This window comes from Amblyraja radiata, chromosome 13 (genome assembly GCF_010909765.2).
Source record: "Amblyraja radiata isolate CabotCenter1 chromosome 13, sAmbRad1.1.pri, whole genome shotgun sequence".
NCBI lineage: Eukaryota > Metazoa > Chordata > Chondrichthyes > Rajiformes > Rajidae > Amblyraja > Amblyraja radiata.
In genome coordinates this window covers 56927267-56946619 of record NC_045968.1, presented here as the reverse complement: position 1 = coordinate 56946619, position 19353 = coordinate 56927267, and the positions used below count along the sequence as shown (strand labels likewise).

Genomic DNA, 19353 nt, shown 5'->3' with positions numbered 1-19353 from the left:
ATCGCGCAGTATTTTTCTCAGCATTTGAGGCACAAATCTACCGCAATGTGAACGTTCTAAACCAGCGCGTTCCACAGGGACCCACTAGAAAGCTGATTTAAATGGGCATTTATTTACAGCAATTGAACACTGAATTCCTTCCATTTGGCCTATAAATTAATGTAAATGAGATTTAAACATCATGTTTTATTGTGAATTATTTGTGAATATTATTTGGACATTTAGGCTATTTAAAAATGTTAATCATTTATTAAGAAATGGATAGATGTTTAGATCTAGTAATTGAAGTCTGAAATTAGCTACAATTAGGTAACTAACTAATTATATGCTTTAATTTCAGGTCATCCAAGTAAGATTATTTTATATTTGTTTCAGAATGCTTCAATCTATGATAACTGAAAATTTCATTCAGTTCTCTTAATTTTTAAGAAAGTTATGGGCTTTTGACTGTTCACGATCACAACATTTTTGTTATGTCCATAGAAAATCAATAGGGAACAAGATGCTCATTTCCGAGTATGAAAATGGCCATAACTTTTTAAATACTTGAGATATGAAAGTGAATTAGATGTCAAATTAAACTTATTTTTATGCTTTATCTGATGGGATAAATTACAGACTTGATTTTTAAAATCTCAAAATTTTGTAACATTGCTAGATATAGATGATCAACAGATGTAGCAAACAACTGAGTTGCACTATGTACTGTATGTACTCTATGTACTGCATTGTTCAATGTTTAGTTTAGTTATACAGTGTGGAAACAAGCCCTTCGGCCCACTGACTCCACACCGACCAACGATCACCCATACAATAGTTTTATCGTGCACACCAGGGAAAATTTGCAGATGCCAATTAATCTACAGACCTGCACGTCCTTGGAATGTGGGAGGAAACCAAAGCACCCAGAGGAAACCCACATGGTCACAAAGAGATGCGCAAATTCCATACAGACATATTCAGAACCAAACCTGGGTCTCTGGTGCTGTGAGGCAGCTGCTTAGCTGCTGTGCCACTGTGCCACCTGGTATTCTATGTAAAGCAGAGTGTATGTTGGGGTAAAAGGTGGAGGCAATCCATTCGAAGAGCCAGAGAGTGAGAATCCAAACAAAGATGATAAAATGTTATAAAAATAAGGACGGTAGAACATATCCAGCAGGTCAGGCAGTGCAATGGAGAAATAAAAACTGGAGCCACTGTCACAGATGGATGACTTACAGAAGAAAAGGCCAGTTCTGATAGACAAAGAACACAAGTTACCCAAGGTTGAATATTTCAATAGTGAGTCCAGAAGACTGCAACATGCAAAGATAGAAGGAGGAGGTATTTTACATCAAGCCGGCATTGGGCCTCATTGTAATAGCTTAAAATGACATAGAGAGGTAGGTAGGTCAATTGAAGTGGGATAGAGAATTAAAGTGGAAGGCAACAGAAAGCTGATGATAGACACTAAAAGCTGGAGTAACTCAGTGGATCAGATAGCATCTCTGGAAAAAAGGAGTAGGTGACCTTTCGGGTTGAGATCGTTGAGACCACTGATAATAATGATGGTACAGGAGAACTAAGACAAATGACCCCAGGGTTGCGTTTTATCACCTCTTCTGTACTCTGTATACACACATTTTTGCTGTTCACACTCTGACTCTGTCTTGTTATTTAAGTTTGCAGATGACACATCTGTGGCAGGTCTTATTACCAATAATATCGAAACCGTTTACCGTAGTGAAGTAGAGGAGCTAGTAAGGTGGTGTGAGAACAACAACCTCATACTTAACATCTCAAAAACTAAAGAGCTGGTTGTTGATTTCAGAAAGAAGGCTACCCCCCTCCTCCCTCTCTTCATCAATGGAGAGGTGGTTGAGAGGGTCACCTCCTTTAAGTTCCTCGGGACCACCATACATCAATCCCTATCATGGGAGCTCAACACCAGTCTCATAATCAGTAAGTGCCACCAGCGACTCTACTTCCTGCGGCAGCTCAAAAAATTCAGGGTCAGTCGACCAGCCATGACCCACTTCTATAGGTCTACCATAGAAAGCATACTCACATTCTCCATGCTTGTCTGGTATGGTCACACAACCTCGCAGGATAAGATACGGCTGGAGAGAATAGTGCGCCGAGCTTCTAAGATCATCGGTTGCAGCAGACTCCCCTCAGTGACATCACTTTACTCAACAAGACTCACCAGAAAGGCCAAAAAAATCATAGCAGACCACTTTCACCCGGCACATTACCTCTTTAATCTCCTCCCATCAGGAAGGAGATATAGAAGCATTAAAAGTAAAACATCTCGCTTCAGAGACAGCACCTACCTCCAAGCCATCAGATATTTGAATTTGCACTAATCACTCTGCACTTTCTTTTGCACTTGCACTTACGCTTAACATGACGCTGCTGGGTACTGTCCTTCCTGTATATATTGTCCTTCGTACGGTATTGTCTGTATTATTTATTGTGGTGTATGTGGTGGTTGTATTGTACTGTATTGTATCTGTCTGAGAGCGAACCAAGACACATTCCTATCAACTTGTTGACATGGCAATAAACTTCTTGAATCTTGAATCTTGATCACAGGTGGGAATGGGACTGGTAAGGAGTGTTTAACCTGTACAGTTTTAGTGATTCGCCATCAAAACTACTTTCAGCTTTGAATAACAAGGATCCAGATGTGAAACATTTACATCAAAGATTTGAAGTTCAAAGGTCAACTTGAACTTGTTGGAACTGTACAGCAAACCATTTCAAAATGCAAAACATTGATAATGTTAGATCAATAAATTAAGCAAACAATTATTCATTCTGTTTTTATTTAAACAGCCAAATTGACATGAGTAAAAATATTTTATTGGAATATATAAAAATATGTGCTCATTACCCATTTATGTAAATGCCTTAAAATTTACCTCTGATTGGTGGTAAAAATGTGAAATGTAGGTGCACATTGCCTTCATTGACTTTGATATTTTGGTGGCAATGTCACTAATATAAAACATAATTAGTACTCCCCTCGGTGTTGAATATCATGGCAGTAATCTTTATCAGCACAAGAACACCAGCTGTACCACGAAAATTGACCACTTTTAATCATGTCAGGTCAAATAAAATTATACAATGCTTATTAACAACGATACACATTTATTAATGGAGTCGAGGTAAACATTATTTTCTAAAAATCTCTGCAAAAAATGACGCAAATCTCAATAGATCTGGGCAGCATATCTACTACATAATTCAGCTATCTCATTGAAAAATGAGCAGTTACCAGTTGAAATATCAATGTCTCGATGACAATCTTGTGGATTGATCAGTAAACACCTGCAGTTTGGTTTCACTGGCAACAACATTACTGATGTTGTGTATCTACCTACACCTACTTTTAAGTAAAGAAGGCGTATACATTGAAAATTGCACAATCCAACTGATCAAAAGCTTGAAGTATATTTGCTTTGAACTTTCTTATCCACTGACCATATTGCTATCTTTTAAACTCAAAGAGTACTTGAATTGCAATGATCACAGGCTTTCCCTAACCATGAAGAAAAAGAATGTAAATATTTGAGGCGTCAGCTAAGCATTACAAAATGTTTCTTAAAGCCAAGTTATTTGACAAGTAAAATACCAAAAATAAAAGTTACTGCCAAATACCTTAACCTGGCTGAGCAAAAGACTAAATGAAATAACATCTAGATCAGAGCCAAGACTGCAGAGCTCATGTTTAAAGAATAAGAATATTGAGTTTTAATTTATATTAAATCTCAGCTGCCTAAAAATTCAATTTGTTGTTTTCAGGATGTGTATGAATGACATTTTTTTTTCCTTTTAAGCACACTGAAAGTAATATGTTGGAAGGAACTGCAGTTGCTGGTTTACACCAAAGATAGACACAAAATGCTGGAGTAACTCAACGAGACAGGCAGCATCTCTGGAGAGAAGGAATGGGTGATGTTTCGGGTCTGAAGAAGGGTCTCAACCCGAAACATCACCCATTCCTTCTCTTCAGTGAACTCTATGCCCCGCTGAGTTACTCCAGCATTTTGTGACTCAATGACTGTCACTGCATTTTGTGACTCAATGACTGTCAGATGACTGCAAGACGTTGCATTTTGATAAGACAAATCAGGGCAGGACATACTGAGTAAATGGTAGGGCTCTTGGGAGTTTTGGAGAATAGAGAAATCTTGGGGTGCAGGTACATAGTTCCATGAAAGTGGTGATATAGGTAGATAGGGTGGTGAAAAAGACATTTGGCATGTTTGCTTTCATCAGTTAGGCTATTTAAAACAAGCATTAGGACATTACATTATAGCGTGCAAGCTGTGAAAAGGCCACAATTGGAGCACTGGGTACAGTTCTGGTCACCATGCTAGAGGAAGGATGTCATTAAATTGGATTGGGTGCAAAAAAAAAAAAATAATTGTTACTGGGTCTGGAGGGCGTGAGTTATAAAGAGAGACTATATAGGTTGGAACATTTTTCCATGAAGCACAGCAGATTGAGCAGTGACCTTTTAAAGGTCTATAAAATAATGAGAGGCATGGATGTGGTAAATGATCAGAAACTAGAGGGCATACATTTAAGGTGAGAGGGGAAAGATTTAAAAGGTACCCGGGGAGCAACTTTATCCAAACAGAATCCGATGTGTATATGGAACAAGCTGCTGGAGAAAGTAATAGAGTGGATACAATTATGACATTAAAGACACTTGGGTAGGCCCATGGATAGTCATACACCACAGTCACCCACCACCCTATGAGTGAAAATGTTGCACCTCGGGTTCCAATTAAATATTTTCCCACTTTAAGCTTATACCTACTGTAGTTCTTGATTCCCCTACCCTGGGGAAAAAAGGCTGTGCATTTATCCTATCCATCCCCTTCATGATTTTATACACCTCCACAACATCACCCCTCAGCCTCCTGCCTGCAATGAAATGAAGTCCCTATCCTGTCCAATCTCTTCCTATACATCAGGCCCTCGAGTCCTGGCAAATCCCCATAAAATCTTCTCTGAACCCTTTCTCGCTTAATGCATCTTTCCTATAAAAAAGAGATAAAAACTGAGCTTAATATTCCAAGCGCAGCATCAACAATGACCTGTATAGCTGTACCTGTAGCCTGTAACATAATGAATCAACTTCAATACACAATTCTTTGAGTGGTGAACAGCCCACAGGCCTTCTTCACTAACCTACAGTGCCCTCCATAATGTTTGAACAAAGACCCATCATTTATTTATTTGCCTCTGTACTCCACAATTTGATATTTGTAATAGAAAAAATCATGCGGTTAAAGTGCACATTGTCAGATTTTAATAAAGGCCATTTTTATACATTTTGGTTTCAACATGTAGAAATTACAGCAGTGTTTATACATAGTCCCCCCATTGCATGGCACCATCATGTTTGGGACACAGCAATGTCATGTAAATGAAAGTAGTCATGTTTAGTACTTTGTTGCATATCTTTTGCATGCAATGACTGCTTGAAGTCTGCGATTTATGGACATCACCAGTTGCTGGGTGCTTTCTCTGGTGATGCTCTGCCAGGCCTGTATTGCAGTCATCTTTAGCTTATGCTTGTTTTGGGGACTATTCAGTTTTGTCTTCAGCATGCTCATTGGGTTCAGGTTGGGGGATTGGCCACTCAAGAATTAACCATTTTTTAGCTTTGAAAAACTCCTTTGTTGCTTTCGCAATATGTTTGGGATCATTGTCTTGCTGTAGAATGAACTGCCAGCCAATGGGTTTTGAGGCTTTTGTTTGAACTTGAGCAAATAGGATGTGTTTATACACTTCAGAATTCAGTATGCTACTACCATCAGCAGTTGTCTCATCAATGATGATAAGTTAGCCAGCACCTTCAGCAGCCATACATGCCCGTCCATAACACCCCCACCACCGTGTTTCACAGATGAGGTGGTATGCTTTGGATCTTGGGCAGTTCCTTCTCTCCACCATACTTTGCTCTTGCCATCACTCTGATATAAGTTAATCTTCATCTCATTTGTCCACAATAGCTTTATCCAGAATTGTGGTTGCTCTTTTAAGTACTTCTTGGCAAACTATAACCTGGCCATTCTATTTTTGAGGCTAACCAGTGGTTTGCATCATGCAGTGTAGCCTCTGTATTTCTGTTCATGAAGTCTTCTGCGGACAGTGGTCATTGATAAATCCACACCCGACTCCTGAAGAATGTTTCGGATCTGTCGGACAGGTGTTTGGGGTTTTTTCTTTATTAAAGAGAGAATTTTTCTGTCATCAACTGTGGAGGTCTTCCTTGGCTTGCCAGTACAGTTGATTTTGGTAAGCCTAAGGTTTGGCTTATGTCTCTAGCAGTTTTATTCTTGTTTCTCAGTCTCATAATGGCTTCTTTGACTTTCATTGGCACAACTTTGGTCCTCACGTTGATAAACAGCAATTAACGTTTCCGAAGGTGATGGAAAGACTGGAGGAAAGATTAGGTGCTGAGAGCTCCCTTATACCTGCATTAAGGAGGCAATTAAACACACCTGAGCTATTATAAACACCTGTGAAGCCGCGTGTCCCAAACATTATGGTGCCCTGAAATGGGGGGACTATGTATAAACACAGCTGTAATTTCTACATGGTGAAACCAAAATGCATAAAAATACCCTTTAATAAAATCTGACAATGTGCATTTTAACCACATGTGATTTTTTTTCTATTACAAATCTCAAATTGTGGAGTACAGAGGCAAATGAATAAATGATCGGTCTTTGTCCCAAACATTATAGACGGCACTGTGTCTACCTGTGACGCCACTGTGTTCCCTGTATGTCTTTGTAATTCTTGATCCTTTTGATCCACACACTCCCAAGGGCCCGACCATTCACTATGAAGGTCCTGCCCTGGTGTGGCTTCCCAAAATACAACACGTCATACTTATTTGAATTAAACTGCATTTGCTTTTCCTCAGCCCACTTGCCCAGATTTTCAAGATCATGCTGACATTTTATATAACCCTCCTCACTGTCTATGATACCACCGATTTTAGTTTCATCTGCAAGCTGAAAATCATGCCTTGTACATTCTCATCCAAAGTATTAATATAGATGACAAACAGCAATGGCCCCAGCACTGATTGCTGAGGCACATGTCTCCACTCCCAAATCCTTCCACCACCCCCACCCTCCACCACCCCCACCCTTGACTTCCTACCATAAAACTAATTCTGTTTCCAATAAGCTAGTTCTCCCCAGATCCCATGCGATCTAAGCTTCTGGAGCAGCCTACCATGCGGACCTTATCAAAGGTCCTGCAGAATTGCACATAGACTACAGTGCATTCAGAAAGTATTCAGACCCCTTCACTTTTTCCACATTTTGTTATGTTACGCCTTATTCTAAAATGTATTAAATTCATTTTTTTTAATCATCAAGCTACACACAATACCCCATAATAAAAAAGCGAGAACAGGTGTTAAAACATTTTTGCAAAGTAATTAAAAATAAATAACTGAAATATCACATTTACATAAGTATTCAGACGCTTCACTCAGTACTTTGTTGAAGCACCTTTGGCAGCGATTACTGCCTCAAGTTTTCCTGGGTATGACGCTACAAGCTTGGCACACCTGTATTTGGGTAATCTCTCCCATTCTTCTCTGCAGATCCTCAAGCTCTGTCAGGTTGGATGGGAAGCGTCGATGCACAGCTATTTCCAGGTCCATCCAGAGACATTCGATGAGGTTCAAGTCGGGGCTCTGGCTGGGCCACTTCAGGCCATTCAAAGACTTGTCACAAAGCCAGTCCTGCTTTGTCTTGGCTGGGTGATTAGGGTCATTGTCCTGTAGGAAGGTGAACCTCTGCCCCAGTCTGAGGTCCTGAACGCTCTGGAGCAGGTTTTCATCAAGGATCTCTCTGTACGTCGCCTATTTCCTTCGCTCCATAGATGCTGCTGCACCCGCTGAGTTTCCCCAGCAATTTTGTGTACCTTCTCTCTGTACTTTGCTCTGTTCATCTTTCCCTCGATCCTGACTAGTCTCCCAGTTCCTGCTGCTGTAAAACATCGCCACAGCAAGATGTTGCCACCTCCATGCTTCACCGTAGGTATGGTATTAGCCGGGGGATGAGCGGTGCCTGGTTTCCTACAGTCGTTACACTTGACATTCAGGCCAAAGAATTCAATCTTGGTTTCATCAGACAAAGAATCTTGTTTAGGTGCTTTTTGGCAAACTCCAAGCAGTCTGTCATGTGTCTGTTACTGAGGTGTGGCTTCCATCTGGCCACTCTACCATAAAGGCCTGATTGGTGGAGTGCTGCAGCTACAGTTGTCCTTCTGCAAGTTTCTCCCATCTCCACAGAGGAACTCTGGAGCGCTGTCAGAGTGACCATCGGGGTTTTGTTCACCTCCCTGACCAAAACCCTTCTCCCGATTGCTCAGTTTGGCCGGGCGGCCAGCTCTATGAAGAAATCATGGTGGTTTCAAAGTTCTTCCATTTAAGAATGACGGAGGACACCGTGCTCTTCGGGACCTGTAATGTTGCAGAAATTGTTTTATACCCTTCCCCAGATCTGTGTCTCGACACAAACCTGTCTCGGAGATCTACGGCCAATTCATTCATCTTCATAGCAAAAGGTCTGAATACTTATGTAAATGTGATATTTCAGTTATTTCTTTTTAATTAATTTGTAAAAATTTCTAAACACCTGTTTTTGCTTTTATATTATGGGGTATTGTGTGTGGATTGATGATAAGAAAAAAAGAATTTAATCCATTTTAGAACAAGGCCGTAACGTAACAAAATGTGGAAAAAGTGAAGGGGTCTGAATACTTTCTGAATGCACCTTATGTGCATGGCTTTGTCCTTGTCAATCTTTTTGGTTATCTATCTCTATACTTATAAAACTCTGATCTTGGATGTGTATTTATTTGTGTGTGTGTTTGTGTGTAATCACATCTTCGTGAAAAAACAACACAGTAACAGTAAAAAATTTACATATTCCGGTAGACATTTCCCCCTCCCCCCCCGGAGTCCAAAATCGCCTTATCTGAAATTTGAATGCTTTATTTCTCGAGGTTAATGAAAATGTTCAAAAATCTGACAAAATTTTGAATTTAAAAAACGACTGTCTTTTGCTGATGATATTACAATTGGTCTGAATGCCTTCTTCCTCTGCGAGTGACGTCACCACCCCCCATCCCTCCCTCCTCACCCGTTATTCAAAAGACGCAGTCGGAGATGAAGTTGGGCCCTGGACTGAAGACCAAAGATCATAGCTGAAGATTGCGGTGGCCCATCTCGCGGTCCCTTTGGTCGATGCTCGCTCGCACGCCCGCTCTCTCACCCGCCCGCCGCCTCGCTCGGGGTCCTCGTGTTGGCGTATGGTGGAGAGATTGCTGCCGCTCTCTGCCTCGTCTCTGTACTCTGTCTCTGCCCCCTCTACCCCCCTCCCTCTCCCTCTCCCTCTCTGGGCGCGCTTGCGAGTTGGGGGCTATGCGTGAGTGGATAGGGCGGGGAATGGGGTAAAAGGAGCGAATGAATAATATTAATAAAATATCAAGGGGGGTGGTTAGGATGTGTGTGTGTGGTGGTCAGTGTTTGTGTGACGCCGCAGTCTTCCCCCCCCCCCAACCGCATGTTGAGTTGCCAAGACCCAACAGGTCCCACTTGGTCTTATAACTCTAAAACTCTGATCTTGTACGTGTGTATATGTATGTGTCTTTACATCTACGCAAAAAAACTACGCGGTAACGATAACATTTTTACATATTCCGGTTGACATTTTTCCTGTTGAGTCCAAAATCATCTTATCTGAAAATATCATGCTTTATTTCTCGACTTATTACTGCAAATGTTTAAAAATATCAAAAGACTTTGAATTCTAAACGATGGGCTTTCACTGATGACATCACAATGGCTCTGCTCGGTCTCACCAACAGAATCTTCCGCGCGCTTCGAGTGACGTCACCCCCCCCGACCGCTCCCCCCCCCCCAGGGTTATTCCCCCCCCCAGGTTATTCAAAAGACACCGCCGGTGGAAGAAAGGGTAAGCCCGGAGATGAAAGTCCGAGCCCTGGGACTGGAGACTGCAGGGCCGAACTGGCGGTCCTTCGGTCCACGCCCACAGCCTCGCTCGTGTTGACGAATGCACGCACCTAGTCACGGCCTTCGGTTCGATGCCCGCCGTTGCCCATGGGTGTTCGAATCGATATTTGGGTGGCCGAACTCTCGAGTCTGGGTCACACCGTCCATCGCTCGTTCAGGGTCCGAGGTCGCACGCCCCTCCGCCGTGTCCGCAGCCTCTCCGGGTCCACGCCCACAGGCAGCCTCCCTCGGGTCGACGATTGCCCACGCTGCCCCCTCGGCGTCCTTGGGGTCGACGCCATCCTGCAGAATTTACCCTCCCCCTCTACCCCCTCACTCTCTACCCCCTCCCTCTCTACCCCTACCTCTATACCCCTCCCTATCTACCCCTCCCACTCCATTCCCGACCATCCCTCTCTTCGCCTCCCTCCCTCTCTGCCCTACATCTATGCCCTTCCCCCTCCTTCTCTGCACCCACCCCCCTCCCTCTCTGCCCCCACCCCCCCTGCCCCCTCCCTCCTTCCACCCCCTCCTTCCCTGCCCCCCTCCCTCTCTGCCCCCCCTCCCTCTCTGCCCTCCCTCCCTCTGTGTGCAGTGGTGAGTATTGGGACCTATGGGTGAGTGGTGGAGTATTGCTTTCAGGAACCAGTCCTCACCTGTGACGCCGCGTGCCCCCCTACCCCTCAAACTCTACCCCCCTTCCTCTCTACCCCCTATCCTCCTCTCTACTCACTTCATGCTCTCCCTCTCTACCCCTCCCTCTCCATCTCTAGCCGCGCCTGCAAAGGTGGGGGCTATGCGTGAGTGGATAGGGCGGGGATGGGGTAAAAGGAGCGAATGAATAATATTAATATAATATCAAGGTGGGGGGTTAGTGTGTGTGTATGTGGGGGGTGGTTATTGTGTGTGTGTGTAATGATGCCCTTCTTAAATAGAGGCACAATATTAGCTACCCGTCAGTCTGCCGCCACCTCATCTGTGTTTAACGGTGATTTATATATCTCAGCTAGGACTCCTGCTCTGCTTCTCCAGTTTGCTTGCATATGTCTGATCAGGCCTGGGAGATTCACCTACCTTCATACGTCTTGGGACATCCAGCATCTCCTTGACTATAATACAGATTGTCCACAAGATATCTCCATTTAACTGTCCTCATATCTTTCTCTATGGTATAACAGGAGAAATATCCTTTGAGGACCCTGCCTATCTGTCTCCACACATAAGTAAATGTATAAATGTAAAATTGTCCTAGTGTGTGTAGGGTGGTGTTAATTAGTTTAGTTTAGAGATACAGCATGGAAACAGGTCCTTCAGCCCACTGGGTCCACGCCGACCAGCGATCCCCACATATTAACACTATCCTACACACAACATACTAAGGACAATTTTGACATTCACCAAGCCAATTAACCTACATACCTGTATGTCTTTGGAGTGTGGGGGAAACCGAAGATCTCAGAGAAAACCCAGGCAGTCACGGGGTGAACATACAAACCCCGTACAGACAGCACGCATAGTCGGGATCGAAACCGGGTCTCTGGCGCTGTAAGCAGTGCAAGGCAGCATCTCTACCGCTGCGCCACCGTGCCGCTCGTTAATGTGTGGGGATCGCTGGTCGGTGTGGACTGGGTGGGACGAAGGGCCTGTTTCCGTGCTGTATCTCTAAACTAAAGAAAACTAAACTAGATTGTTTTTATTACTTAATCGAGTGGTTCACCGGTCACATTTGGTGTCTTTTTCTCTGGGGCAAAGCTGCAAGCCATCTAAACAGATTTTTTTTTCCCCAGCATGGGATATAATACAAAGGATCCTCTCCTGACCCATGAAATCTTTGTCACATTCTGAGCAAAATCCCCATGCAACTCAGGCCATTTATGTCAGGTTGTGTTTTCAAGGTTTTTAACTTCGAAAAATAAGTAAAAGTTGATTCCAATGGTCGAAGGTAACTAATGTTCCCAGATTGTACATCTCGACACAAATTTGAAAGGCGAGGCATTCGGACTTTAGTTTCACTGTCTCCGCTGTGAAAACAACATTAATCAATTGTTAAACTTTCACTTTAACTTAACAATGAACTTCCGTCTATTTAAAACAAAGTCAACATGTATTATTCCTCTCTGCATCATTAGAAAGGTCCTTGAATTATCAACCTGTTAATAACAGGTAAGATGTATGTATGTAATATTAAGCAAAAATACCAAATAGGTCAGGGATAGAAATTGATCCCCAGTTCTCAAAATGTTGTAACTGTGTGGATGTCAAGACTAACTCTTTACTCAGCAATCATTGCTTTGGACCAGTTTCCATTATTATTCCATTATGTCTAATTTTTCTTATCTTTTCGTCCAATACAGGAGGTCATTTGGGCCATTGAGCCTAAACTGGCTCTCAGAGCCATATAATCAATCCCATTCCCCACTAATTCCTGACTGGAGGACAAAGTAACATTTCTGACACCATCTATTTATTACAAAGCTAATTAAGCCCATAAAGTAGAGCCAAGAAAATGCCAGGAACATTGGGGTTTAAGTGGAGAACACAATTCTCCAGCCGTGCATACAAAAGGCAGATTACAGCTAGCTCAGTTGCATTGGAGTAGCCTGATAAACAGTTTCAGCCAAAATCTCAGAATTCCTCTGCCTAAATGCACAAAAAAATCTCCAGCTCAAATGTTTGAAAATCCACTCACAGAACTGACCTGGTCTGACCCTATCAGCCACTCGCTCACCACAAGAGTTGGATTATTCTTCCTCTTCCCAAGCAGGAAGTTACTTTAATCCAGATGGCAAGTAAATGAAACAAAATTCAATTTTGATTTTGTTAATTTAAGGTAATTTGGTATGGTCAGCATTTGGATCCCATCCTAAACTATCCTTGCGAAGGTGGTAGTAAGGAGCCTTTTTGAGTCACGCAGTCTTTTGATGAAGGCACTTTAACTGTGTCATCATGTAAGGATTGCCAGGATTAGACTTAAGCATTAATGAACGAACAGCAATATATTTCAAAGTCAGGATCTTGTGCGACTTAGCAGGGAACCTGTAGGAGGTAGTGTTCCCAAGCACGTATTGCTTAGTTCTGCTTGATGGTGGATGTTTTTGGATGTGATAGCTGCTAAAATAGTGGTCTCAGTGAAGAATGACACATTTGTGTGCATTACTGATGGATGAAAGAAGTGAAAGAAGTGAAAGAACTGAATGGGATTTCAATGAAATTAGCTGTTTTCTCCTGGTTGGTGGAGAGCTCTTTGAGGTTGTTTATATATTCATAAAGACAAGTAGAGAGTATTCAATCAAGTCTCTAATAATCAAATATATAAGCCTCTGACTTGTGGCTAGTGCATGATAAAAAGGCTTTGGGGGGGTCAGTGGGAGAGCCCCTCACTGTAGGATTGCCAGCCTCTGGCATGAGCCTCACGCTAGAAAGGGTGAATACACCTAGCAGTCCCCTTAACTCTTGGCATCTGTACAGCAGGAAATATACAACACAAATGTGTATGCTCAGAGCAACAGAAATGAACAAAAGGAAGTTGGTTTTACCATTGGCTATGCATTGGTCTCTACAGTCAATAAATTAAATTCAAAGGTGCAGAAATTAGTTATCTTCCCAATCTGTCAAAACAAATTGCAAGAAAGGTTTTCAGCTGAAAACAGCTTATCTGGCTTTTTGGATCGGTGATATTATGAATGTACCTTGTTTCCAGCAAAGACCAAGAAGCTATTAGTCTCAGAAACAAGGTAGGTAATAAGAGAGAAAACCACAAACAAACGGGAAAGAATGCACATGCAAAACCTGTTCTGCTGTCAATATTATGATAAGGTGCAGGAAACACTAATCCCAGCCAAATAGTGCTCAGCAAACACTCACTCGCCTTACAAAATGAGCAAGCACAAAAGCTATCCATGTTAGTATTAAGTTATGTGCAGCTAAGGAACAATGGTAACATCTGATCCAGGCAAAGTGAGTTACCCATTTAAAATAATGAGCAAATATACAAAGCCTTTGTTAATCCTGTGTACATCCATATTTGTCATGAATGATGCCATTCAAAATTAGTGTTATTGTCTTTGCTCATTAGACATGTCTATGGATACAGATAAAGATATGTACTGGAGAGGAAATATAGCTTAATATTTCTATATTTTGCATCATACTGCAGATCTGCAACTGCAATAATAAATGATAAATCTTCCAAAAAAAAGATACTTCATTTGCTCTCAATTATTTCAGATTCTGAAATGCCGTTAAATGTTTTAAGCTTTCACCCAACAGCCTTTAATCCACTCCTTCCTGCAAAAGTTGAATTTAATGAGATTATCTTTACTACAGTCTTATATTTATGTTGATGCAGCCAAAATAAAATGCACCCAGAGAATTGTGAATCGGTGGAATTCTCTGCCACAGAAGACAGTGGAGGCCAATTGGATGTTTTCAAGAGAAAGTTAGATATAGCTGTTAGGGCTAACGGAATCCAGAGATATGGAGAAAAATCAGGAACAGGGTACTGATTTCGGATGAGCAGCCAAGAACGTTGAATGGCAGTGCTGGCTCGAAGGGCTGAATGGCCTACTCATGCGCTTATTTTCTATGTTTCTATATTTCTAAATTACTGAAGTGGTAACGTGCATAAAGATCATAAGGCCAAATTTAAAATGTTTTATACTAATGCAATCTATTTTTCATTACTCACATGTTTGTTTCATTTTGTATTTTTATTTTTTTCTGAGGTAGGTACAGAATGCAAAACACAGATTTCCAAAGACAGAAATAACTTGAAACATTTGGAGACTATCCAGGATATTAAGTAGGTTTTTTTTAGCACATCAAAATTGTACTCTATAGAACCAATGATGTCTGTTTAATGGAGGTAACGATGCCTGGCCACTTGTGCCATATTAACCACTTGTAAAACTGAGATGACAGATTCCTAATTTTCTGGGCTCAGCTTATCTTATTCACTACTTGTTGCACAGCTTCATTGTTGGATACTCGCGAAATCAAGAAAATCACAATTTAGCTGAGAGTTAAAAGATTCATAGATTTGTAAATAGGTATCGGAAACAGCCTCATAGGCCCAACTCATTCATGCTAACCAAGATGTCTATCTACACCAATCTCAGTTGTCTGTATTTGGCCTGTATGGCACAAAACATTTCTTATCCACATACCTGTCCAAATGTCTTTCAAATGTTATAATCACACCTGGCCCTACCATCTCTACTGGCAGCTTGTTCCATATACCCACTACCCTGTACGAAAAAACTGCCCCTCAGTTCCACTTTAATTATTTCTCCTCTCACCTGAAACTTGTGCCCTCTAGTTTTAGACCCCCCCTAGAAAAAATCTGTGATTATTATAAATAATCTCAACATTTTAGAAACCTCCTTAAGCTACCCCCCTCAGTATCTCTCACTCCATGGTAAAACAGTCCCAGCCTACCCAATCTCTCTTTAAAATGCAAGCTCACCAGTTCAGGCAACATCCTTGTGAATCTTTTCTATACCCTCCCTATGTTAATCACATCCATCCTATAAACAGGCTGATCAGAACTGCACATAATACTCCAACTGCATTCTAACCATCGTTTTGTATAACTATAACATGACATCCCAACTCATCTACTTAATTCCACAGCTGATTAATGTCAGCATGCCTCATGCAGCCTTCCCCACCCACCTACCTGTGTCACACGATTCATTGGGATGCTTGAACCAAAACTGGGTAATAGCTTTGGAAAGCTTAAATGCATTTCATTCCTTTTACCAAATTCACAAGACACTCCAAGTTGTTTTGGATGCTCCAACAACCATTGGCCTGATTCCATAAAAAGTTGATGAAACAGGTAAGCTTTTAGATGAAAGGAAAATACATTACAAAAATACTAATTTCATATAGGGAGGGACATACTGAATATGTGCATACTCACCTTAGCTCCCCATTCTTGCCATTCCCTGACAACTAACATCAGGGATGTTGGGATGAATGTTTATTAGGATCACATTCTTTAAAAAAAAATTAAAAGCAGTAAATAATGTAATTTATGTTTAAGGGGAATTAAAGGATCCAGAAGCTCGGGTTGGATTGAAATGTCAAGATTAATAAATCCAAGGTAGACACAAAATGCTGGAGTAACTCAGCAAGGACAGGCAGCATCTCTGGAGAGAGGGAATGGATGACGTTTCGGGTCGAGACCCTTCTTCAGACTGATGTCAGGGGAGTTGGCGGTACAGAGATAAAATGTAGTCGGAGACAGTAAGACTGGTGGGAGAATTGGGAAGGGGGAGGGGATGGAGAGAGAGGGAAAACAAGGGCTACTTGAAGAAGGGTCTCGACCCGAAACATCACCCATTCCTTCTCTCCAGAGATGCTGCCTGTCCCGCTGAGTTATACCAGCTTTTTGTGTCTATCTAAGGGCTGCTTGAACTTAGGGAAGTCAATGTTCATACCGCTGGAGAGCAAGCTACACAAGTGAAATATGAGGTGATGTTCATCCAATTTGCGCTGGGCCTCACTCTGACAATGGAGGAGGCCCAGGGCAGAAAGGTCAGTGTTTGAATGGGAGGGGGAGTTAAAGTGTTGAGCAACTGGGAGATCAGGTAGGCTTAGGCAGACCGAGCGGAGGTGTTCAACGAAATGATCGCCGAGCCTGTGCTTGGTCTCAACAATATACAGGAGTCCACACCTGGAACAGCGGATACGGTAGATGAGGTTGCAGGAGGTGCAAGTGAACCTCTGCCTCACCTGAAAAGACTGTAGGGTCCTAGGACGGAGTCAGGGGGGGGGGGGGGGGGGTATAGGGACAGGTGTTGCATCTCCTGCGTTTGCAAGGGAAAGTACCTGGGGAGGGGGCGGTTTGGATGGGAAGGGACGAGTTGACCAGGAAGTTGCGGAGGGAATGGTCTCTTCGGAAAGCGGAAAGGGGTGTAGATGGGAAGATGCGGTTAGTAGTGGGATCCCGTTGGAGGTGGTGAAAATGTCAGAGGATTATGTGCTGTATGCGATGGCTGATGGAGTGGAAGGTGAAGACAAGGGGGACTCTGTCTTTGTTACGAATGGGGACAGGGTGAGCAAGAGCAGAGCTGCTGGATATCAAAGAGACCCTAGTGAGTGCCTCATCTATAATGGAAGTGGTGAACCCCCGTTCCCTAAAGAATGAGGACATCTCCGATGACCTGGTAAGGAACACCTCATCCTGGGCGCCGAGGTGGCGTAGATGGAGGAATTGGGAGTAGGGATGGAGTCTTTACAGGAAGCAGGGTGGGAAGAAGTGTAGTCTAGATAGCTGTGGGAGTCAGTGGGTTTGTAATAGATGCCAGTCAATAGTCTGTCTCCTGACATGGAACCGGTGAGATCTAGAAACGGTAGGGAAATGGTGTAGATGGTCCAAGTGAATTTGAGCGCAGGATGGAATATCCTGATGAATAAATCCATGTTGACAGTTCTCAAAACTGAGTAAAGACATTACTTTTAGTGTTTACTTACTTAATCATTTTAAAAGAATAAACTTATTGGAACAAACAGTCACTTGCTTCAAACGGTTGATATCCCCTTCTGATATTTATTACATATTATATCTGAAATTGGTTAGCATATCTAGATTTATTGATCAACAGACACCTTTTGTGAATACAAGTTTGGGGATAGTTATTGGCTTAATGGCCAAAAAATAATTTGGTTTTTAACTTACAGTAGTTTCTAGTTTATCTTCACATCAATAAATCTGTTAACATATTATTTTTGGGCCAGATAATGTTTTTGTTGTTAGGGTATATTACTTTAACTGCAGGAAGAGAGTGGCCTCTGTCAAATAAGTTGTGAGGTTTTAAACAAATATATACAGACAGACAATTAATTATTCTGGAGTCACTGCCCACTTGTCTGCATCTGCAATTGAAAAACAGTCAATCCCAACTCACTCATCCCATACTTGCTACCAGTATTTCTCCATGAATGAGACTGCCACTGACTATACAAGAATCATTTTGTGTCAGCAGGTATTTCAACCCACAGCCTGGAGAAGAATTGCATTCCATACAAGAGCAATGATATCAGAGGCTGGAAAGGAGAACAAATAAGGCAACATCATGGAGCAAAGGAACCAGCAGAACTTCAGGGTGACAGCAAATGAAACTCTTTTGTGATGATAAATACATGTATAAATAACTAAATAGTGAAATGTAGCAACAGCAACATTATGTATCCTTAATGCTGGCCTAGCCAGGGATGCTGATATTTGAAGAATCATTAAAAAAAAAAAACATCCTGGCCTATGTTAGTCTGTGTCCAAGATGGCTGTCGGAAGGGAGAGTGGACGCTGGCGCGCTTTAGGTGCCGCTGCTCTCTCTTCACATTGTGTTTTTTTGATTTTTTGTCTTTGGAGCGATTTCTGTTTTTAATTTGTGTATTGGTGATGTCCTTATTATTTATTTTACTCCGACTATATGTTTTTTCTCTTTTGTTAATTTCTGTAAGGTGTCCTTGAGACTTTGAAAGGCGCCCGCAAATAAAATTTATTATTATTATTATCATCTATATTTCAGTATTTTCAAATAATGGCCAAAACTATCAGCATTTCTTCGCATTAACTGCCAGCAAGAATGTCATTGTTGCATACACATGTAATAACCTGGAAGTCCCAACTTCCTGCTAGAATGGCTGCAAGGAATTGAGGCAAGGTTTGGTTAATTTAGTTATTTTTTTATTTAATATACTTCAAATGTTTGAATTGTTTTTCAGTGTCTTAGGGCATAATTAAAGGTTGTTCTATTTTATTTAACAATTATTGAACAACTTTACAATTTTAAAAACATGAATACTATGTTTATAGATGTAAGATACAGCCAGATATCAGATTTTTTCCCCAACTTTTTTGAGGGAGTGGGTTTGTTTGAGCAGCCACCGAACACCCCCTCACTATGGGACCTAGGTCCTGTCTGGTTTACATTGAATTTTAGACCATTATTGTTTGTACTTGTATACTCAGTAACATGTAACTAGATGGGTGCTAATGTTGGCTAACAGCTTCAAGGGGTGGAATGTAATGTAAGAGTTAAACAGACTATGTCAGCTAAAATGGAGTTGTCAGCTAAATTAGCAGCACCACATTTCAAACCCTGCTTAGGAAAACCAGTAGATGTTTTCGAAGAATGCTTAGGCTAACTCGAAGGGACCAGTAGATCACGAGGTTAGTTGGCTTTGAGAGATCTGCACGAGACATCTTTTGCTATTGCTCATCAATGACTCAACAAGTTTGGGAACATTCTGAGTACAAAAGAACAGGGGAAGCTGCCCATGATGCTTCCATCCGATCT

At 41.8% G+C, this 19353-nt stretch overlaps 1 long non-coding RNA gene across 1 annotated transcript; it reads right to left on the bottom strand.

Moving 5' to 3' along the window:
- Positions 1-4905: 4905 nt before the first annotated feature.
- LOC116980193 lies at positions 4906-15490 on the bottom strand. Its single transcript, XR_004413886.1, has 3 exons — positions 15456-15490; positions 7353-7354; positions 4906-4920 (listed from the first exon to the last, which is right to left on the bottom strand). It is a non-coding gene; the product is annotated as an uncharacterized LOC116980193 (long non-coding RNA).
- Positions 15491-19353: the final 3863 nt, after the last annotated feature.